The sequence below is a fragment of the Cetorhinus maximus genome, chromosome 6 (genome assembly GCF_964194155.1).
Source record: "Cetorhinus maximus chromosome 6, sCetMax3.hap1.1, whole genome shotgun sequence".
In the NCBI taxonomy this organism is placed as follows: domain Eukaryota; kingdom Metazoa; phylum Chordata; class Chondrichthyes; order Lamniformes; family Cetorhinidae; genus Cetorhinus; species Cetorhinus maximus.
In genome coordinates, this window is record NC_135884.1 from 101,397,878 (window position 1) to 101,422,207 (window position 24,330).

The 24,330-nt window shown below is 43.5% G+C and overlaps 1 protein-coding gene across 2 annotated transcripts in view; it reads right to left on the reverse strand.

Moving 5' to 3' along the window:
• ripor1 (RHO family interacting cell polarization regulator 1) overlaps positions 1-4,907 on the reverse strand; it is a 207,758-nt gene extending 202,851 nt beyond the window's left edge. Inside the window, exon 1 of one of the 2 annotated variants that reach the window (XM_078544186.1) lies at positions 4,617-4,907. The gene's annotated coding sequence lies outside the window, so the exon portion shown is untranslated. The remainder of the gene's footprint in view (positions 1-4,616) is intronic. The other variant, XM_078544184.1, reaches the window with a different exon arrangement.
• Between the last annotated feature and the right edge of the window lie 19,423 nt (positions 4,908-24,330).

The following is a 24,330-nucleotide window of genomic DNA, read 5'->3' on the forward strand; positions in this document are numbered from 1 at the left end:
GTGTAGCTGACAAAGATACAAACCCTATCTAGACAAATTTTCCTAATTCATGTTAAAAAATAATTCATTTACACATTTTTAGGGTTGCTTTGGGTTTACAATCTTGTCCTTAAACTGGTTAATATGGCAACTTTACCAAGTCAAGCAGTACTGATTACTTAGCTAATTTTAAAAAATGCTTTAAAATTAAAATGTCAAGTTCTGAGAGCGCCTCAGGCTTTATTAGACCAATCAGAACTTTCTCAGAATAATATGTAGAATAGTTGGTTGTTTCCTCTATATAGAATAGTTGGTTGATTCCTCCATATCCTCTATAATTCTAATTAGAGTAATGTTGGACACCAGTAAAATCAGTATGAGAAGGGGCTAGCAAATAATTGGTCCCTTAGAAATAAGCTTCCTGTTGATCGATCACTAGGTCACATTGATAGAAGCCAAAGGTTGTCAACATTGTGCACATCTCAACCACCAACGTTTTACCAAGAATAATCTTTGCTAGAGTATAGCTGTGATGTCTGCCCTGATCTAAATCAACACATTCTTATTCAAAATTCCTGTATTATTTACAGCCATTCCATCCGAGGTAAATTTAAGCGGTTTACACATACAGTTCTAAAATACATTCACAATTGAACTAATTATGTCAACGTTCTGTCCTTGGCATAGGCACAGTCGAAAGAAAAGATGGATAGCATAATACATTCACCTCCACCGAACTGATATCAGAACACTTTAGGTCAAAATTCATACAGCAATGGGGGGGAGAAGAGATGGGAGTGGGGAAAACACGTTTGCCAGGTCAAAATTCATACAGCAATAGGGGGAGGGATGGGAGAAAACACATTTGCCATGTAGTATTAATGCTTTTAATGATTGCTGCCACCTTGTAGGAAGGTAGCAAGGAAATCATGTCTCATTAATATTGCAATTCATTGCCATTTTGAGTCACTCTACAAAGTGTTAGGCACCTTAAACTGATCGATTTATTGTGTGTTGTAAATGATTTAATTTCAAAAGGCAGCTTATTTTAAGGGTTAAACTCCCATCTTGGATTGGGGAGCTCGGTACTGAACTTTATAAAATCGCACCAAATCTGTACACTTAGTATCATTTTAACCATCCGGTGATAAAAATGCATTTTTGACAGGATAAGCAAAATTACAGTAGCATCTAAAAGTATCTGTGCCAAAAATCAATTTGTCCCTCTTGCCCAGAAAATAAAGTAGGTCTATTCATCATTGCCAAGCTCCCCTGTATTTCTAAAATTGCAATAAATGGCACTTTGGTATGTGATGTTGGTCCTGCAATACAAGTGCTGGAATCTTAGCCATATCTTGAATTCCACTAATCTTGCTTTATGGTGTAACAAATTAACTTGTCTTCAGTGACATTCCAAATGTAAATTCACAGCTAATTGGTTGCCAACTTGTTTGAGGGCTACATCAGCATTTTTGTTCACTATCAACTTTTACTAGTTTCCTAGGTTATCAAACATCTTCTCAGTACTGTAACATTAGCTGTAAAGTAATAAGCTGTAGGCATTTATAATTTAATTAGAAAATGTTACTCTTTGTCTGTACGAGTACTTTTCATGAAGTTGCATAAAGTAGGAAAATCAATTGAATGACGACAGGGCATGCAAAACAAACCAGCAACACAGCCAGTTCATCAATTTGAGTCTCCAGTGTTCAGACACGAAGAGGAAAAACAGTTACAGCCGGTCCCCAACATGTAGCTCAGCATTGTGTAGTCCGCGCAGCCGCTGCCACTTTACAGAGAATGATGTGCTTGATTACAAATCCCCAAAGGCTTTAATTCATGGCAAGTGCACCGGCCTCCCAGCACCCACATTCACATGTGAGGAATGAAGAAACAGGAGAGGGAGGGGGAGGGAAGAGGAAAAGCTACACAAGGGGGAACGTTAAATCGGACTTTCAGAGGTGCCCATGATTTCTAGGTACTGCAGTGGGTGTGGTCTGATAATGTGTGGTAACTCAGGGCAGGGCAACAGGCAGCGGAAAGAATTATGCCCAGTAACAGGCACCATCCCAGGGCTACAGTCTACTGAACAACAATCTGTTTCTTCAGCTGCACTGGACCCAACTTCAGCTCAATTTCCCTCCCAGAAATATACCTCGTTCAGAAAATTTGTAAAGGTACATTCAATTCAAGAGTGGCAGTTCATATGGCGCAAATTAGGGTGCCATGATCCACCTACAATGCAGATTGCATCTACACTTACATTAAATATTTCCTGATAAATACAGCCCGTGAAGTTCGACAGGGGTCCAGCCCCTCGGTATGCTATAATGTTAGGACCTTAAACAATTACCTTTTTCCCACTGAGCCCGTGAAACGGCAGCCCCATGCTTTTAGTGTGCCCCTCAGCACACCATCCTGGATTCTGGAATTTGCCAGTTTGTAACACTTCGTCATGGACAGACCTTTGCATTGAAAGACCAGCAAAAGTTTCAGACAGTCCAAAAAGCACCTTCCCTGAACTGATGGTCTTCCACCTGCAGTTAATGTTTGCCGCTGTGTGCGTCCATGGGAATAGAGCGTAGAGCAGAATCTAGTGTGATGGAGCTATTCGGGATGAACCAGATCCACTGCATTTCTCTTTAGACATTTGGGGCAACTATATACTCCAGAAGGATATGGGTGAGAGTTTCCTCCCAACCATAACGACTTTGAGTACAACGTGAAGTGGTCCCGAGATGTAGGAGTGCAAGAAGGGTCTGGGGGCAGGGGAAGGGGAAACGCGTGATGAGAGGATGAGGGTGGGGAGAGGGGAGCAAGAGGATGAGGGTGGGGAGGGGAGAGCGAGAGGATGAGGGTGGGGAGGGGAGAGCGAGAGGATGAGGGTGGGGAGGGGAGAGCGAGAGGATGAGGGTGGGGAGGGGAGAGCGAGAGGATGAGGGTGGGGAGGGGAGAGCGAGAGGATGAGGGTGGGGAGGGGAGAGCGAGAGGATGAGGGTGGGGAGGGGAGAGCGAGAGGATGAGGGTGGGGTGAGGAGAGCGAGAGGAGAGGGTGGGGTGAGGAAAACGAGAGGCGGGGAGAGGAAAGCGAGAGGAGGGGTGGGGAGGGGCGAGCGGGAGGAAAGGGTGGGGTGAGGAAAGCGAGAGGAGAGGGCGGGGAGAGGAAAGCGAGAGGAGGGGTGAGGAGGGGCGAGCGGGAGGAAAGGGTGGGGAGGGGCGAGCGGGAGGAAAGGGTGGGGAGGGGAGAGCGGGAGGAGAGGGCGGGGTGAGGAAAGCGAGAGGAGAGGGCGGGGAGAGGAAAGCGAGAGGAGGGGTGAGGAGGGGCGAGCGGGAGGAGGGGCTGGGGAAAACGAGAGGCGGGGAGAGGAAAGCGAGAGGAGGGGTGGGGAGGGGCGAGCGGGAGGAGAGGGTGGGGAGGGGCGAGCGGGAGGAAAGGGCGGGGAGGAGAGGGCGGGGTGAGGAAAGCGAGAGGAGAGGGCGGGGAGAGGAAAGCGAGAGGAGAGGGCGGGGAGAGGAAAGCGAGAGGAGAGGGCGGGGAGAGGAAAGCGAGAGGAGGGGCTGAGGAGGGGCGAGCGGGAGGAGGGGCTGGGGAGGGGCGAGCGGGAGGAGAGGGTGGGGAGGGGCGAGCGGGAGGAGAGGGTGGGGAGGGGCGAGCGGGAGGAGAGGGTGGGGAGGGGCGAGCGGGAGGAGAGGGTGGGGAGGGGCGAGCGGGAGGAGAGGGTGGGGAGGGGCGAGCGGGAGGAGAGGGTGGGGAGGGGCGAGCGGGAGGAGAGGGTGGGGAGGGGCGAGCGGGAGGAGAGGGTGGGGAGGGGCGAGCGGGAGGAGAGGGTGGGGAGGGGCGAGCGGGAGGAGAGGGTGGGGAGGGGCGAGCGGGAGGAGAGGGTGGGGAGGGGCGAGCGGGAGGAGAGGGTGGGGAGGGGCGAGCGGGAGGAGAGGGTGGGGAGGGGCGAGCGGGAGGAGAGGGTGGGGAGTGGAAAGCGAGAGGAGGGGAGAGGAAAGCGAGAGGAGGGGTGGGGAGGTGTGACAGTGTTTATGTAGGAAGGGGGTGTGGGTCAGGTTTGTAGCCTCCTGCCACTTGGTGCTTTCCCTCTATGGGCAGCCGAGCACATAAACAATCAGTTTCCCCTCAGCTCAGACTGGGGACAATCTGAGGGCGAAAAGCCACAATCCACTGACAACATCTCATTCCCAGCAATTCGCCTCCATCTTTCCCACATTCAGAACCTGCCCACCCCTCCTGAAAAAAACAAATCAAAAAAAAAAGTTTTCAATCTAAACAATGCAACACTGGCTGTTATTCGTGGCAACACCGTTTCCCCCGCTTAATGCATTTAATCTGCTGGAACCAGATTCCAGTCAAACCCCGGGATCACTTCAAAAGACCAGGAATTATTTTAACCTCTTTCCTCTGACCCGATACCTTTCCACACATTTTTACACATTTCTGCTTGGAAAATGGAAAAAGAAGTCCTCAGGGCCGAAGGGTACCACGTTCCGCTACAGCAGAATTTCCACCCATTTTACAAATGCACCCTCGGGGGAACTTGATGCCAAGAAAAGAAATCTTCAACGCAATGAGAGAGAGAGAGGGGTGGGTGAAAAAAAAAATGAAGTGGGAATGCAGAAACAGTTCTTACATGGCTGCAATGTAGCTTCAGGGAGTCCAGCTGCCACCAGTCAGTCCGTTAAATCCAAAGCTTTCCTGCGGTCAGACAGCAGCGTGAAGCGGAAAGGACTCGCCTCGGTAGCGTGGCCCGGTTCACAGAGAGAGAGAGACAGAGGCTACCGACCCACTCCCCTCAGGTCTGCTTCCTCTCCTTTCCTTTCCTCCCCTCTCCCACTTGCTGCTCCCTTTCTTTCCCTCTCTTCAGCGCTGGCGAGCCGCAGCCACCAGTTGTGCACAGAGCTGACAGAGGGGGAGGGGCATCAGGCGGTTCAAAAGCACCAAGCCTCTCACTGCAGCTTGTGCCTCATTGTGGGATTTCCACTTCGACCAGAGGCTGAGACTTGTATCTGCTCCGCCAGAGAGGCAAGCCCAGGCTCCACTCGTTCAAAGCGCCGTTTGGAGTAAATGTAAACACCAAGCCCGGCCACAGATTGCATCTAGTGAACAATAAACAACACTGCGAAAACTGCCGCACCGAAAGATTGCTCGCCTGTGTTTTTCAGAGCGAACGGGGGAAAAGCAAATATTCTCCACCCCAGACATAACTTATTTACTCTGAACACTGACAGCTTGCAAAATTTATGGCTTTTCTTTAAAAGTTAAAACATTGATTTGCTTATGGGAACGTTGACCTTTATCTCAGAGGGATTGGATGGAAGTTATGTTACAGTCGTATAAAAGCTCTGGTTAGACCCCATTTTGAGTACTGGGTTCAATTCTGGGCACGACCCCTCGGCAAGGATATAGATTAATGGGCATGATACTGGGGCTGAAAGGATTAGATTATCAGAACAGCATAGGCTCGATTTGTATTCCTTTGAGAATAGCAGCTTAAGGGGTGATCTAATTGAGGTTTTTAAGGTGATTAAAGGATTTAATAGGATAGATGGAGGGAAACTATTTCCTGTGGTGAGAATCAAGAACAGGGCCGCATAACCTTAAAATTAGATCTTGGCGGTTCAGGTTGTTGTCAAGAAGCACTTTCTCATACAAATGGTAGTGAAAATCTGGAACTCTCCCAAAAAACTGTTGAGGCTGGGTTAATTGAAAATTTCCACTGAAATTGATAGATTTTTGTTGGGCAAGGGTATTAATGATAACACAACACAGCTTGTATTCATATAGAACCTTCAATGTAACAAAACATCCTAAGGTTCTCCATGGGAACATTATCAAACAAAACTTAAGAGTGAGTGATATAAGGAGCTATTAGAGCATATGACCAAAAATTTGGGCATGGAGGCAGGTGTTGAAGAATGTCTTAAAGGATGAAATAGAGGCAGAGAGATTTATTGAGAGGATTCCAGAGTTTCTGGCTTTGACAGGTTGGCACAATGAACTCGGGAATGCTCAAGAGACCAGAATTGGAGAAATGCAGATATCTTTTTATTCTTTCATGGGGTGTGGGGCTTGTAAACAATGCCAGCTATTGGTGCCCATCCCAAACTTCCCTTGAGAAAGTGGTGTTGAGCCACCTTCTTGAACCACTACATTCCACCTGGTTTGATTTTTTCTGTAGCAGTTTGGTGCAACTGCGTGGCTTGCTAGGCCATTTCAGAGTCAGCCACATTGCTGTGGGTTTGAAGTCACACATAAACCAGAATATCAGATTTTCTTCTCAAGTAGGTGAGTTTTTACAACAATAGATGATTGTTTCATTACCGAGTCTAGCTTTCAATTCCAGATTTATGAACACCTTCAGTCTGTAAGCAAGACCCAGTCCTCCCTGTTGCTTGCCATTTCAACACACCACCCTGCCCTCATGTCCGTCCTTGGCCTGCTGCAATGTTCCAGTGAAGCTCAACGCAAACTGGAGGAACAGCACCTCATCTTCCGACTAGGCACTTTACAGCCTTCCAGACTGAATATTGAGTTCAACAACTTTAGATCATGAATTCTCTCCCCCAACCCCACCCCCCTTTCCGATCCCCCTTTTTCTAATAATTTATATATATTTTTCTTTTCCCACCTATTTCCATTATTTTTAAATGTATTTCCATCCATTGTTTTATCTCTACCTTTTAGCCTATTTTGATCCCTTCCCCCCACCCCACCCCCACTAGGGTTATCTGTACCTTGCTCGTTCTGCTTTCTACCCTTAATGTCACCATTAGCACATAGCTAATATCATCACCGTCAACACCTCTTTGTCCCTTTGTCTATGACATCTTTTGGCAATCTCCACCTATCACTGGTCCTCTATCCAGCTCTACCTGTCCCATCCCCCCTTAAACCAGTTTATATTTCACCTCTTTTCTATTTTTCCTTAGTTCTGATGAAGAGTCATTCGGACTCGAAACATTAACTGTATTCCTCTCCGCAGATGCTGTCAGACCTGCTGAGTTTTTCCAGGTATTTTTGTTTTTGTTTTGGAATTCCAGCATCCGCAGTTTTGTGCTTTTACCAGATTTGTGTTAGTTGGATCTACATTCCACCAGCTGCCATGGTGGGATTTGCTTGGACCTCTGGATAATTAATCCAATGACATCACCACTACACCACCATCTCCCATCTCTTGGAGGGTTGTGAGGCTGGAGGGGATAACTGTAAGGAGAAAAGGAGGGGGGTGGGGAAACCATGGATGGATTTGAAAACATGGATGAGAAATTTAAAATCAAGGCACTGCATGTCTCGGAACCAATATAAGTCAAGTGAGGGTGATGGGTAAGCAGGACTTGGTGCGGGACATAGGAGCAGAGTTTTGGATGACCTCAAGTTTACGGAGGGTAGAAGGTGGGGGGCCAGCCAGGAGCGTGTTAGAATAGTCAAACCTAGAGGTAACAAAGGCATGAGTGAGGGTTTCAGCAGCAGGTGAGATGAGGCAACCAGGATGGGTAGATGGAATTAAGGTACAGATCAGCCATATCATCACTGAATGCAGGAATAAGCTTGAGGGGTTAAATAGCCTCCCATTTATTTGTTATACAAAGTAACAAGCCTTCCAGAATAAAATGTAACAAGGTTTGAAGTACAAGTCTCTCTCAAAAACTTATATAGCACTTAATCACCTTCTCAGAAATTTCCCGAGACATTTCAGTTACTAGTTTCTTTGGGTTCAGTGCCTTGGCCATTCCAATAAGTAAACCTCATTCCCTTCTGTCTGGAGTGTGTCTTTGCCTGTCTAATTTCCAGGTAAATTTAGCAAGCCCAAGCTTGAAACAAAACCCACAAACACTATTCTGGTTCAAGTGATTTCCTCAACAGGGGTAAATGGAAGAATAAATTCTCCAACAGATAGAGGGTGAGACTGAAATGAACAATAAATAATTAAATGAAGACCAGTAAACAAAAGCAATAGATTTATAGTCTTCACAAACTTTACTCAGAATATCAAGAAACCACAAGCCTGCACTAATGTAAAATTGACTCTTAAAACATGATCCCTTGTCTGTTGCGACACTACCATGGAGTCTCTGGTCTGCATTATCAGTGTATGCTTCAGCATTACTGTTAGCTAGGTGCAATATAGCCCAAGATATAGTTCCAAACTAATTACAAGCTATTTTGAAACAAAAGGAATTAAGTCATGCATTTTTCCAACTCAGGCAGAGTTGATGATCAAACATTTTTAAAAATCATTCATGGGATGTGGGCATTTGCTGGCTAGGCCAGCATTTATTGCCCATCCCTAACTGCCTTTGAGAAGGTGGTGGTGAGCTGCCTTCTTGAACCGCTTCAGTCAATGTGGTGTAGGAACACCCACATTGCTGTTAGGTAGGGAGTTCCAGAATTTTGACCCAGCCATAGTAAAGGAACAGTGATATTTTTCCAAGTCAGGATAGTGTGTGACTTGGAGGGGAACTTGCAGGTGGTGGCGTTCCCATGCATCTATTGACCTTGTCCATCTAGGTGGTAGAGGTCAGGGGTTTGGAAGGTACTGTCGAAGGAGCCTTAGTGAGTTGCTGCAGTTCGTCTTGTAGATGTTGCACACTGCTGCTACTGTGCTTTAGCGATGGAGGGAGTGAATGTTTAAGGTGTGGATAGAGTGCTAATCAAACAGCTTGCTCTGCCCTGGATGGTGTTGAACTTCTTGAGTATTATTAAAGCTGCAATTATCCAGGCAAGTGGAGAATATTCCATCACACTTCTGAATTGTGCCTTGTAGCTGGTGGACAGGCTTTGGGGAGTCAGAAGGTGAGCTACTCTCTGCAGAATTCCCAGCCTCTGGCTGCAAGAGTATTTATAAAACAAAAACAGAATTACCTGGAAAAACTCAGCAGGTCTGGCAGCATCGGCAGAGAAGAAAAGAGTTGACGTTTCGAGTCCTCATGACCCTTCAACAGAACTGGGCAGAGCAGTACTTCTTCAAGGTAGGCATTTCTTGAAGAGGAGTGGCAGTCAATTAAACACAGAGATAAAAACGAAAAACTACTGCGGATGCTGGAAATCCAAAGCAAAAACAGAATTACCTGGAAAAACTCAGCAGGTCTGGCAGTATCGGCAGAGAAGAAAAAGAGTTGACGTTTCGAGTCCTCATGACCCTTCAACTGGATTTCCAGCATCCACAGTATTTATATGGCTGGTCTAGTTCAGTCTCTGGTCAATAACCCCCGGGATGTTGTTAGTGCGGGATTCAGCGATGGTAATTCCATTGAATGTTAAGGGAATATGGTTAGATTCTCTCTTGTTGAAGATGGTCTAGCATCAGAATCCTGTAAAGCCCAAGATTTTTATTCACAGGACATTCATACTTATCTATGCCTACTTTATTGTGGTCCTCAGATGGCTAGCTACTTTCTCTGGCTTACTCCATTGCCAAATTCCCATCCCTCTTCAAGAAATATCAACCAAATCAATTTTATTAAAGGCTATTTCAAAAATAAACATTTGTCAATAAAGTATTTTCTTGTAGCTTTTTACTCCTTTTCTTTTAAAATTCACTTTAACTTTAACAGGTTCTTCAGTAAATTTCTCAAATAAGTGTAATAACACATCTGAGTTAACTGCTTTTCTATTCTTTTTAATTAAAATCCTTAAGATTTGCCCCAGTGTCATCAACCAAATCTCAGAAAAAGTGCCCTTTTTTCAGAGAGGCACAGCTAATAAAAACCCAAAATATACAAAAGATAAAGGAAGCAAATTAAATCATAATATTATTTCCACGAACGACGAGTCCATGCAGTGCCCCCTGGACACAGAAGGCCTCAGGCACGCCAGCAGACACCAAGGCCCCTCCTCCAAGACCACCCAGGCATGTACAAGACTGCAAAAGAAAGGCTTGCAGCCTTATTATCATATTTAAAGTTCCAACATGTCTCCTTGAGTGTTGGTCTCCCGCATACCTTCCAGCCTCAGTTAAAGTCAGAAACATGTGGGTTGGAGATGGGTTTGGACTGGGATATGGATTTTTCAGACTTTAAACCCCGCTGGATTGGCTGGACTGCTGGTGCAGATCCGATTGGTGTCAACGGCATTGGGTACAATCCCCATTCCAGCTATAGTGAATTAGATTAAAATTCAGCCCTAACAGTTAGCTGGTTCAATTTCCAGTAAGCTCTAAAGTAGCTAATTTTACCCTGAAAAATTGTACTTTTGGCAACACTCTGCCTTGTACTCACTTCCCATGAAAAGAGAAATCCTGCCTAAATACGAACATAAAAACATATCAAAAGGAAAATAGGCCATTCGGCCTCTCAAGCCTGCTCGGCCATTCAATAAGATCATGGCTGATCTATTTGTGTTTCGAATTCCACATTCCCATCTATCCACCGCTCCCCACCCCCCGAAATTTGATTCCCTTGCCTAACAAGAATCTATCTACTCTGCCTTAAAAATATTCAGTGACCCGCCTCCACCACCTTCTGAGGCAGAGAGTTCCAAAGTCTCACAACCTTCAGAAAAAATTTATTATTTCTGTCCTTAAAGCTACACGTACAATACACAAGAACAGGCAGCTGCACCTTCACATTACATTCTTCTGATGACACCTCATGCAGTCTGTTCATATCTCAGAGAACCATATCCCAATAGAGATAAAGATCAATGTTTTGTTTGCAACATTTAAGCCTGGTCTGCTCATTTAAAGGTAGGATACATTAAGTATTAACTTGTGGCATTGGCATAGGAATGCATCCATTACAAAGCTTGATATCGTCAGAGATCATAAATGGTCAAAAGTCAAGACTGATTCCCATTATAAAGCAGTGAGTGAAGCTTCCCTGATGACTCAAAGTTTATCCCTGTAAGGAAAGTTTCAGATTCTATTGCCAATCTGTACATAACTCATCTGAAATTAACCTCAACATGTGTGTAAAAACAAAAAGCTAAAAGAAAAACAGAATTACCTGGAAAAAAGAAAAGTCAGTCAAGAGTGCCAGCTTTTGATTACTAGCCACTGACCCCTGTTGGAGGTATGCGTGTGTGCAAATGAAAATAGGATTGGGCTCAACTGCAATTCTGTTGTGATCACATAGGCTGACACATTATTAGTACGAGATACCAGAAAGTGACTGGTGCCCATGAAACTGTACCTCTACAAGGAGTCAACAGTCAACAGTTTTAAGAGAGGAAGAAGAGTGATGTGAATTTAGGAGAATGAGAAACAGGCTACAGGTGCGCAAATATACTGATTCCCTCAACTGCTAGCTCTGTATTTTTCCTGTGCATGTCCTCTAATGGTTACTCTGAAAACAATTGTAAGCAAATCTGCCCTGGATTTTACATTATTGTATTTTTATTCAAATACTTTACATTGTTAATATGTCCCTTCTGTTACAATCCCCATAGAAACCAATAACTTTCAAAAGTAAATTAATTTCCCAAATGACCAATAGAAATAACAGGACAAAATTTCACATTTTAAGAATTTGACTATAACAAACTAAAAGCAACATAGATGAAACATTAATTACCAGGCAACTAATACACTGAACTAAAGAAAAGATACATTCGCATTAGCTAACGTGACCGAGATACATCTTACAACCCCTTTTGCTGTGCACCGCTCCTCTGGCAGATGTGTAACACCACGAGAACAAGTCTAATATTACTGTCAGCTCTCCAGCAGGCTCGGTCACAACTTCCACTGTCCTTTGAAAATCTTTCCACTCAGCCTGAGTCTCCCAGATCTGACTTCCACCAGCAAGCCCTACCTCGCTCACTTCTTTTACCTTAAATCTCCAAAAGTCCGATCTGTTCTGTTCCCTTCCTTTTGAATAGAAAATTAATTCTTATGAGCAGCCTCCTTCTCCACTGCAGTTTCTGCCTTGTCTCTCTCTACCTGTGTCTCCCTTTATTGTGAGTTACTGTAGAAAGGTGTGAAAACTGCCACTAAATTTCGAAGGTTTCTGTTTGAGTTTGACCTCCTTGGCAACCAGGCCTGTCTCTGAGCTAGGGTGCTTCTAGAATTCCCAATTTTACCTTAAGTGAATGGAGACACTTCAAAACATAACCATCTTGTAAAGTCCAGTGTTCGTAACACTTGCCAATTAAATTTTCAAATATTTGACTTTGAACCACTCTTTTATGCTTCCATGTTCTTTTCTTGCTGCATGGACAATTTTCTGTGATTTTCCTTTGTTTTCAAATCCTTTCCATTGCTCCCTGCTGTGTTGTAATTTCATAGGTGCCAGGCAGTCTTCACCACCTCTTCCAAGCAGTAACATTCTTCATTGAGAGCCTAAATGGCATTGGCAGACCAATTCCATTCTGGGAATGGAAATCTCAAGCTGAATTTCTCCTCACTGACCCAAGGATCACTGAGGTCAATGACGACCCTCCCTGCCACCCCGGCTGAAATCAGCTAACTCAATACACACCATGAATCAAACTTGTGACCTTGCAGTCTACCTGGTTCATTTATTATTAGCTGAGGCAGCGGGTACATTTTTGACTTTCATTTGTATCTTCAGAGAATAAGTTTTCTTTATCCACCTGAATGACAGCTTCACAATCAGAACAGAAACTCACTGAATGAAGAATATAATGCAGATACACCTGTTTGTTAGGATTTTAATATTTTGATAATCACACCAGCACTTTGTTTCGATACAGCACAAACTGAAACTTATACATCAGATAAAGTGAAAATGAGTAGAAGATTTAGTGTTTAAATAAGAGCGCCATAAAATGAATAGAAACACATCATTTTCGATCAAAGGCTGCTAGTGTGAAGACATCCCAACAGACCACAAGCTCGTTCTTGATGCATTGTTTTAGACAGGATTGGGTCCATATGCTTTATTAACATACCCATCCTGTTACCTTAGATTGATCTGGCGAAAGACAAAGAATTCCAGAAAGATGAATAGTTCACTGATATTGTTAAAACATATTTTTTTGTCTTCTTGTGACTTGTATTTACTGATAAATATTCTTGCAAATGCATATTAGAAAGTGGTTTTAATTCACACTATTTTCGGCTCTCCCTTCCCCTATTCATTTACAGGGATAGACAATTTGTTACCACGCCTCTGCCAACAGGAACTGGCTAAGATGAAGGCCATGACAACAGCTTGGGTGTCTTGTCTACCATTTTCTCTCCCATCTACTTCCCATCAGAAAATGCCAGGTTCCATTTCCTTCAGCAGTACTGAAATGAATCCGTGAAAGGAATTGCACACCAATAGTAGATGACCTAGGACAACATTATGAGCTGCAGATAATCGGGTTTGAAGTGAAAGGGGATGGCAGCCCATGTTGACTTCTAAAAACTGAAGCATTGTTATGAACAGCAATTCTTGCATAAGGGAGTTTCTGATGGTGCAATACCAATAACGACATTATCACCATTCCTGGATGTACACGCCAATGAGCATCATTCACAACATTCTGATTCTTATCCCTCTTTATGATATGCCAGGCACAGGGTACAACAATTCGTTAAAATAAATATAGCACAGTATCACTTAATCAAAATTACAGCATATTGACTGGTTACTCTATAGTTTTCAATGGGCAATGGCAACAAAAGAGATAATATTTGTTTTGCAGTCAATACAAGTGGAAAATTAAAACATCAAACTAGAATTTAAGTACAGCAAAAGAAAATAACAAAAAAGATATGGTTACTTCTATTTAGCAGCGTGTCAGGTGTTTCAATGTGCTGTGCCATGGGATGATCAGATGTTAGGTGAGAATCTGGGACTCTCCACATGGTGAGCACATGCTCCTTGCTTCACCACTAAGGCAGACATGAGGCAAACCTCATCAAAACATCAAAAGCAGAGAGAATCAGGTTTCCTTCTCAATGCACAGAAGCACCAGCAGCAGATCAGCTGTGTAATCTCTCTGCAATCTCTCAGTGTGTAATCATTTTAGTCAGAACTGGGCCCCATGCATGGTTCCATTGGGCTCTCAGTACTGCCATTTTCTCTTTGAGTCAAAATCCTTTCAGGGAACTGGTCCACTCCTGGTACTAGTGCTGGTGGTGGGGCAGTTTAAATGGAGCTCTGAAATGACGAGCAATTGAAACCATCAATGATTACAATTTGTTCGAAAGGCTATTGTAAATCCTCATTGTCAAAACTCTACATATAATCTATCAATATCTGCAATATTGACACTAAAACTGCACACAAAATCAATAACAATCTAAAACGTGACAAAAATAATAAAGATGTCGCAGAATGAGCTCAATTTTGTGCTGAAAATGCCCCCAGTTTCAGTGAAATTAGTAGCAAAAATAGACAACTTTCTTATAAAAATTTCAGTGGAATAAAGCTGCTTAGCAATTTAAATTCTCCCAGTGGAACTACTTTGATATTGATTTCCACAGAGAAAATCATTACTCTGGCAGCAAGTTAAATTACAATTCAAAGGTATTGCCTTGAACACCACATTCGTGGAGAATTACCAAACAGCTTAAAGGAAGCAGGTCTCTTTTCCCAATACCATCAGTTACTATGGCAACCAGTTCTAGGCGATGCATGCTGACAGTGATGTAATTCAATAATAATCATCCTGACCCATTTTATCCTGACATACATTTAGAGATTATCTTACCAAACAGCAGTGGGTCAGTAGACACTGACTGCCATACTAAACTCTCCCCTTTGAAACCAATTAGTCAAGAGGTGGAAGGGGTGGGATTAAAATGAATTAATCCTAAATCTAGACTGTGTTGATGGTATGGATTTTCAATTGGTTGTAATCAAATCATCTTGTTCTTTTCATGCACACTTGGGGCAGAAACCAATTCAAATCAACTATTGTGTGAAATACAACGGACAATATAGCTTTACATTCACATGACAAATTCCTTTGTGGGGGGTAGTATATGGGGCAGGAAGGAAGTATCCCTAAGAGAAAGGGACAGGCAATATAAGTATCTTACCCTACTGATGTAATCTATTGCTCGCAAAATATACAATTTACACATATAATGAAGAAACAAAAAAAGGATCAACATACTTAGTAATGACGACTGAGTTGGATTCTTTAACATAATCAATCAGATATTTTTTAATCCCAAAGGGAACTATTAAAGATACAGTAATCCATTTAGCCAATGACAACACACAAATGCATCTGATAATGTTTCTGCTAATATAATTGTACAATTTGTTATAGACCATGGTTTCCCTTGCTCCCAACCAGTTCAAGAGGAGCAGTTCATGATAACATTGTGTGCATAAGACACAATTTTAGGTAGATCACAAACTGCAACAATAGAGTTTGCCACTTGTGGTCCTTAGAAGGTGATTGTGCTGGTCAGAGGGTATCAACAGGGTGTAGCCATGAAAGGGCCGGTGGTATTTAATAAATGATTAATAGCTATTCATATTTTAGTTTACAACATTTTGTATGGTGACTAAAAGGGGATAATTTATTGACTTCAAATATTTTAAAATCACAAATATTTCATTTATAAAACAAAAGAAACAAATGATAGAACACAGGAGGGCTAAGTAATATCAAAAAAAAAGAGCAAAAAATTGCGGATGCTGGAAATCCAAAACAAAAACAAAAATACCTGGAAAAACTCAGCAGGTCTGGCAGCATCAAGTTCTGTTGAAGGGTCATTCGAACTCCAAACGTTAACTGGGCTCCTATCCGCAGATGCTGCCAGACCTGCTGAGTTTTTCCAGGTATTTTTGTTTTTGTTTAGGGCTAGGTAGTATAGTTGATTGCCCACTTGTCTTTCATTATTGGGAATTGGATTCAAAGTCATTTTGGTCTGCTGGCTGTAAAGTTCTTATATTAATTGAGTTTAGGTCATCTCAATCCATTTCGTAGGTGGGCAAAATTGACAATGTTACTAAGGCAGGCTACAAGGTGAGTAGTGTGGGAAACCGATAGAACACCATATTGTGGCATTGAGTCCCAGGAAATGGAAATCCTTGCGTTTGAGGTTACCCTCAAATTAAAGTTATTTGATCCTATCCTTAGTTTAGGAAGTGTGATTCTGATTCTGGGGTCATGAAATGAGAAGCTTCTTCTCCCCAGTCATATTTTCTTTCAGTCAGCTGGGTGTCTGTCACATGCAGCAACCAAACCTAAATCAAGCGGAGAAATCCACCATCTATTAGTCCAATCTGGAATGTACACTCTCTCCTTGTAGGGATATATGACACCTTCCCAGGTCCAGAACTCTTGGTGCAGAGTCAGGATTTAAGGACTCCCAAATGTGTGAAAGGATATTGTTGGTGTTTACGTAGCTAATACAATGCAGCTTGACATAGCTGCTTCCAAATGCTTGTTTACCAAGATATGTGCTACCCTATGGGGCAGTGGATAGAATCTGGGGTCCCTGTCAAATCAAACCTTTAGGTTTTATTCGTGTGCCAGGTTGGTGAGTCAATTATTAACAGTGCCCTTGTGTAGTGTGGACTTGCCCAGCTCAGATATCAGATTACAGAACAAAAATAAAAATAAAAATACCTGGAAAAACTCAGCAGGTCTGGCAGCATCTGCGGAGAGGAATACAGTTAACATTTCGAGTCCGTATGACTCTTCAACAGAACTAAGGAAAAATAGAAGAGAGGTGAAATATAAGCTGGTTTAAGGGGGTGTGGGACAAGTAGAGCTGGATAGAGGGCCAGTGATAGGTGGAGATAACCAAAAGATGCCATAGACAAAAGGACAAAGAGGTGTTGAAGGTGGTGATATTATCTAAAGAATGTGCTAATTAAGGGTAGAAAGCAGAACAAGCAAGGTACAGATGGCCCTAGTGGGGGTGGGGTGGGGTGAAGGGATCGAAATAGGCTAAAAGATAGAGATAAAACAATGGATGGAAATACATTTAAAAATAATGGAAATAGGTGGGAAAAGAAAAATCTATATAACTTATTGGGGAAAAAAAAGAGGTGGGGGTGGAGATGGAGGAGAGAGTTCATGATCTAAAATTGTTGAACTCAATATTCAGTCCGGAAGGCTGTAAAGTGCCTAGTCGGAAGATGAGGTGCTGTTCCTCCAGTTTGCGTTGAGCTTCACTGGAACAATGCAGCAGGCCAAGGACGGACATGTGGGCATGAGAGCAGGGTAGAGTGTTCAAATGGCAAGCGACAGGGAGATCTGGGTCATGCTTGCGGACAGACCGAAGGTGTTCAGCAAAGCGGTCACCCAGTCTGCGTTTGGTCTCTCCAATGTAGAGGAAACCGCATTGGGAGCAACAAATGCAGTAGACTAAATTGAGAGAAGTGCAAGTGAAATGCTGCTTCACTTGAAAGGAGTGTTTTGGGCCCATGGACGGTGAGGAGAGGAGAAGTAAAGGGGCAGGTGTTGCACCTTCTGCGGTTGCATCGGAAGGTGCCGTGGGAGGGGGTTGAGGTGGAGGGGGTGATGGAGGAGTGGATCAGGGTGTTCCGGAGGGAACGATCCCTGCGGAATGCCGCCAGGGGGCGTGAAGGGAAGATGTGTTTGGTGGTGGCATCATGCTGGAGATGGCGGAAATGGTGGAGGATGATCCTTTGAATGCGGAGGCTGGTGGGGTGATAAGTGAGGACAAGGGGGACCCTATCATGTTTCTGGGAGGGAGCGGAAGGTGTGAGGGCGGATGCGCGGGAGATGGGCCGGACACGGTTGAGGGCCCTGTCAACCACCGTGGGTGGAAAACCTCGGTTAAGGAAGAAGGAGGACGTGTCAGAGGAACTGTTTTTGAAAGTGGCATCATCAGAACAGATGTGACGGAGGCGAAGGAAGTGAGAGAATGGGATGGAGTCCTTACAGGAAGCGGGGTGTGAGGAGCTGTAGTCGAGATAGCTGTGGGAGTCGGTAGGCTTGTAATGGATATTGGTGGACAGTCTGTCACCAGAAATTGAGACAGACAGGTCAAGGAAGGGAAGGGAAGTGTCAGAAATGGACCATGTGAGAATGATGGAGGGGTGGAAATTGGAAGCAAAATTAATAAATTTTTCCAGGTCCAGACGAGGGCATGAAGCAGCACTCATCGATGTACCGGAGAAAGAGTTGTGGGAGTGGGCCGGAGTAGGACAGGAACAAGGAATGTTCCACATATCCCATAAAGAGTCTCTCAGAAGGTGTAACCAGTAACAAAGGTAATAACAACTTGTTGAAATGTCCATATGGCAAAGGCTGAACTTTTCAAGTCCCAGCAGTTTAAACATTTGAACAGATAATTAAGTACTTTGTGTTTATTCTAATGATGAAATATTCCCTCTTTCAGGGGTAAACTATCAGATGATAAATGATAGTTTTACCTAGTAATGCAGCTTTTCAAATCCTTGCTGCACATAATGGATCTCCTCAATTAAGATATTGAGAGACAGAGCTCAAAAATATGTAGAACGAAGGAAGAAAAGTTCCTCCAATAATACTGTAACCAACAACAACAAAAACCATCACAAGGGCACTTCACAGGAGCATTATAGAGCAAAATTTGATGCCAAGCCATGTAAGGAAATATTAGGCAGATGACCAAAAGCTTAGTCAAAGAGGTAGGTTTTAAAGAGTGCCTTCAAGGAGGAAAGAGATGTAGAGAGGCAGAGAGGTTTAGGAAGGAAATTCCAGAGCTTAGGGTCTCAGCAATTGAAGGCACACCCACAATGAAGGAGCAATGAAAATTGGGATGTTCTTGAGGCCAGAATTAGAGAAATGCAGGCCTCTCAGAAGGTTGGAGGAGATTCCAGAGATAGGAAGCAACAAGGCCACAGAGGGAGTTGAAAACATGGATGAGAATTTTAAAATTGAGTGGGTAAATGTTCCACATGGTGAGGCATTCACCAATAAAGCCACTGCAACTGACACAAACTCTCCTGGCTGGAATAGACACAAATAAATGATTAGACTTGGTTCTTGATCAATAATCAGTGATCTTGCCAGAAAGTATATGTGTATGGACATCAATTAGAGAAGGTAGGCTGTGATGCCTAACATAACCAAATAGATGATTGATGTTCACTGTCTAAGATCAAAGATTATGAATGGCCCCTTGGTTTATGTGCTGGAGGACTGCTAATATCCACTCAGCCATATCCCTACATGAATCAGCTCTTCTAACAGACAAAGGGAGATAACAAAAAACATAAATTTATGCCAATTGGGAATATGTGACAATTTAAAACGAAAGTCAAATCACCATTATTGAATGTAGGGAACAGGTTTTAATAGGGCTCGCAGGAGATAAACACTACTGCTCATATTCTGCTTGTTTACAATCAAAAATTAAGAATCTTTGGCTTTTAAAAAAAATGCTTTAATCCCTGGGTTGTTTTTTTGGTTTCTCCTGCCACACATGAACATAAGCAAGCAGCTGATATTCTGTATTTTATATGGGCGGAGGAGGAACTTGAGTTACTGAACATCATTCTCTAGTGCAACATGAAGTTTGGCAATATAGGGGTTGTTGCAGCATCAAGATCTTTAAATGTAAAGATGAAATAACAGGTTAGAAAGAATAGAAACATGGCAACTTGGCAGTGTGGCACAGTGGAGTACAAGAGAAACTTGTGCCTTTTTACCACACAAGTTTAAAATAGTTATAGCACCATTGGGGTCAAGTTGCTAGGCGAGACTGGGTGCTTAATAGGAAAAAGTATTGAGATACAAATAAAGGATGGGAGATAAATGGACAGGAGCCGTCATGTCAGTTGACATGATCGCTCCTGTCCACTTCCTTAAGCTAATTTAATTGGGGAACTGTTAGAAACTTGGAAGCAGGTTGACTGTTCCTGCACAACCAGAGAATGATGTGTTGTGTGTGACCTCAAAACAAGGGAGAAACAAAACACACCCTTAACAAACACTGAAATATTTTGCATTTTTATGCTCCGTAAGTGACTAGTTCAATTGTTGAAAATGTTCTTTTGCTGATGAAACGTTAAACTGAGGCCCTACTTGCCTGATCCAATGGTTAAGGCAATATCCTTACTCTGGGCATTCAGGTACAACTGGAGAAACAATTATATGCAATTTTTATCAATAATCATGTCGAGTTAGTTCAAAGCCTCCCCAATAGCACCAGCAAATCACCCTTGGTCCAGGCTCTATTTAGGTGAAACCCGTTGGGCCAGTACAGGTCTCATTTCCCCCAGAACTGGTCCCAATTTCCCAGGAATCTAAAGCCCTCCCTCCCACACCATTTCTCCAGCTACACATTCTTTTGCTTTACCCTTCTATTTCTACGCTCGCTTATGCTTGCTACCAGGAGTAATCTGGAGATTACTACATTTGAGGTCCTGCTTGCTAAGGTTCTACCTAGCTTCCTAAATTCTGACTGCAGGATCACATCCCTCTTTCTACCTAGGTCATTGGTACTGATGTGGACCACAACTGCTGGCTGTTCACCCTCCGTTCTGTATGCTCTGCATCTGTTCTGCAGATGGAGATGGCGGATCCTGTCAGATAATTCCCCGAGAGGGGTTTAGAGAATAAGAAAGAGAAAAATTACTTGTTAATCATTTGAGCATATTTCCATCAGCACTCTGAACACAAATTGTTCTGTATATTTCATAGTGAACTATTTTTTCAGGCACTGGGCTATAATATGGGAAGTCAATGACATTCCTTCCCACACTAACATTTACTAATGCAAAATCCTGGTGTTTGTATTGGAAGTGCTGTGTTTTAGTTAAACAAGGTAACTTAGTTCCGAAGAAGTCATATTGGACTTGAAACATTAACTCTGTTTGTCTTTCCACAGATGCTACCAGACCTGCTGAGGTTTTCCAGCACTTTCAGTTTTTATTTCAGATCTCCAGCATCTGCAGTATTTTGCTCTTAAGCTAACTCAGTCATTATTTAAGAACATATCCTTGCACTGGGCCAATTAACAGTCATCACAATAACAGAGGAATCTCCAGGAGGATCAGTTCTCCAGTCTCTTTTACACTGGGTAACAGTTTACTGTTGACTCTCTCTCTTTCCTGTTCAATACCTCAACCTCCTGTGCCAGGTGACATGAAGTTTGTCTCCTGCAACTGTATCAGGAAGGGTCAGAGATCAGCTCAGATTTGAATAAACTATATAAGATCTGGATTTACATTTTACTGTGAAGCTGCAAACTGTGATGAGGGTAGAACTTAAACTCTTCCAAAACTAGAATCAATTTACACCATCAGCACTTTGCAATTTTGATTGAAAACATCTCTCAATTCCACTATTGAAGTTGTAGGATTTCTCTTTCTTCCCCACTTCTCCTTTCCAACATATATACCCTTGCGACCCCTTTTGGTGACGCTGATGGAAGATCCTCTGGCTCACACCTCCAATGTTGATGTCATTGCTCCTTTCTAATTTTAATGTCAAGGGTTTTTACCTCCCCTTCAAAAAAAAAGTAGAGTTGAACAAAACCAGTATAATTGTGTCCCATTCCGTTTGTCAGGGCAGTTAAAAGGGGCAAAAGGAATTCACCCAACAAAGCTAGAGTGACAGGGATTCCTTTGGGCCTGAACTTGCAAGTCTTTGGTTGGCAGTAAAGAGTTGAAGGGAAAAATTACAGCTGTAGAGATTTAAACAGCTTACACTATAATGACAAATGACATGCCAACATGGGGACCAGTTACAAGTTCATGATGTCTCATGCATGTAGCAATTCATGGAGTGTAAAGCATCTGATAAGGGGGCAGAGAGCCATAATGCTTGGTCTCCATCCCCTTTTGTACTTGTGCATTCCTGATGGTACAGATAGGAACTTAAGTACAATCTTAAATTGTGGATGGGTACATCCTCATTCCTTATCCAACTGTGTGCAGAACGTCATGCTCAACAATTTGGTGATCAGGGTCATCAGAAGCTAAAGGCAATCATTATGCAAAGATAAGGATTTTTAGGCCACTTCTGGTCTGTTTTACTTTTCTTTTTCCTGCTGGCATTGAGATTGTCAGAAGTCTTTGTAGCAATTGTTCCAATTTTTTTTTGTCCTCAGCCCATCGCTAGTCCCTGTGGTGACCCCATATCTGAAATGTTTAGAAAACGCAGACTAGCTACAAAGGGAGTGCAGTCAAATCAGGTTGCACATGAGGTGCTCAATGCCCACTCTCCAGTATCTGCGTGCATGCATCTGCAGACAGGGGTGCACAGACTTCCCATTGGCAGATGGTTGGTGCATGCAGTTGGGCTTTCATTCCCAAAGGATTGGCCAAGATGTGGATGTCAATTGCAATGTGTAATTCTCTGTCCTAGAATATTATGCTTGCTGAGCTAAAAATCTATTAACTGATGGAGAGGCTGATACCAATTTGGGAATGCAGAGTTCCCAATGATCAGCATCACCTCACACATTTAAACTGGAGCTCACATGATCAGAAAAGTAAAGCTTATAAAAATTGAAACTTTCCTCTCTGAGGGTACAGAGTGTGGGTTAAGGATGTTTTGAAGCTCAGATGGCTGTTCTGTGTTTTGTTGAAATCCTTCAAGGAAGTGTCTGGCTGTAGGGAAGCTGGGGGCTGAGTGGCATCATTTTAATGTAGCGTGTTCAGCAGATGGGATGGATCAGTCATCCTATAAACCCCTGCCCCCCCACCCCCAATCATCCATTCATTGGAAAATACGATTGGGTGGAGTGTAAAACAGGAGCTCGCTATGATCCAGTCAGTTGCCCACCAGCTTGGGATTAGGTTAGATTTAACCACCATTTCTCCACTTTGCTGCCTTTTAAGATATTGAACTCCCTACTCATTCTTCACGGCATAAATATGTCTTTATGTGGCAAACGGAGTGAATTTTAAGTGGCGGTCTATCCCTCACCACCCCCCAAAATCGAGAAGTCGGTCAGCGCCTCGTCAACTTTAAACCCGGCTGCCACGCAACGATATAACGCTGGGGGCCACCTTAGTAAAGTGAGAGTGGGACTGCCGCCCCTTAGGAACAAAGTCCCGCCTTCAAGAGCTGCTGGCCAATCTGATTGGCTGGCACTTGTATAGTCCCAGCAGTGTCAGATGCAAGCAATGGTCACACTCCCCAGGAAGAAAGAACACGGATACCGAACTTGAAGATAAGTCCAGGCATTTTGGTTGAGTAATGGATTAGAGACCCCAGCGAGGAAGGGTGGGAAGAACAAGGGAGGGGGGATGGGGGGCATGCCAGGAGGGCACAGGGGATCCCCAAGAGATACCCTACCCTTCCTTTCCATCTTTAGCCTATGCAGTGAAACCTGCTGGGTTGGTCGCCTACCTCTCACCATCCCCAGCTGCATGTATTATAGCGGTAGAGGTGGAATGAAGTCCCTAAGTGAGGTGGCCATTAATTGGCCACATAAGGGCCTCAAATAGGCCTAAGGGCAGGTGAGTGGGCTGTCTATGTCTTACCTGCCACCTGTAATATGGAGGACAGGTTGAGGGTGGGTATGAAGGCAGTTGGCTGGCCACCCGCTTTATTTTTTGCGCCCCTCGCCCCACATATAAATACACCCGCGGTGGGGTGCATAAAATTCACCCCACTGTCTTGATTTCAGTGGCACGCGATACAACAGCAATACAGAAAAAATATCAGCTCAGTTGCTGCAATGAAAAAAGGAGCAGAAACCCACAAACAACTTTTTCCTACTTCTAGAAATTAAAACTTTTGGGAGGTGGCACATTTCACAGTAAGAGAACAAACGTTTGTAGTGAGGTCCAACAATTAACATTCGGGAACTGTTTAAATAATTTCAGGGAAGAATGCAGGACTCCTGCACGCTGGACTATTAGGAAACAGGACTGTTCAGCCAAGATCATGTTCTGTGTAAGAAGTTAATTTAAAACTCTAGTAACATCATTTTTCCCTTACTACATCATTCCACAGTATGAAGTAGATTTTCCCAACCCTATAAATTAATATCAGACAGCTTTATACCTTCCCAGTACATGCTTACTAAAGCTCAAGAACTTATAATTTTATTCTTTCATTATTCTACACATTCCTCCCCTCTCACAAGCACCGCTTCACACCAGAGATGGTTCGACTGATGGTGATAGTTCTTCAGTAGCTCACCTACATATGATTCTGGAACAGGAAGTGCTGGCAGGTCATCACATCCATATACATTCACTTGCAGTAAGAGTAAGAATCCCAACTGATTTTTTTTTTAGTCTCTTGACTCTGCGACATTGAGGCCACAAACATTGCCCTGGGAGGGAGAGGAATTTACTGATTCAGCACAGGTCAGATTCTTTGGCTGGAGTTTCATGCCCTCTGCTTGGCAAGTGTGGTGACGCTGAGGCATTTAATCAGGTGGGAGGGGAACAGGTGAGGACCCTGCCATCTTCCTGCTTCCACCCCAATTAAGTCTGTGATGGGAAGGCCATTAATGCCCACTTAAGGGCTTCATCCTGTTGCTGCTATTAACCCAGCAGTGGGCAGACCCTCAC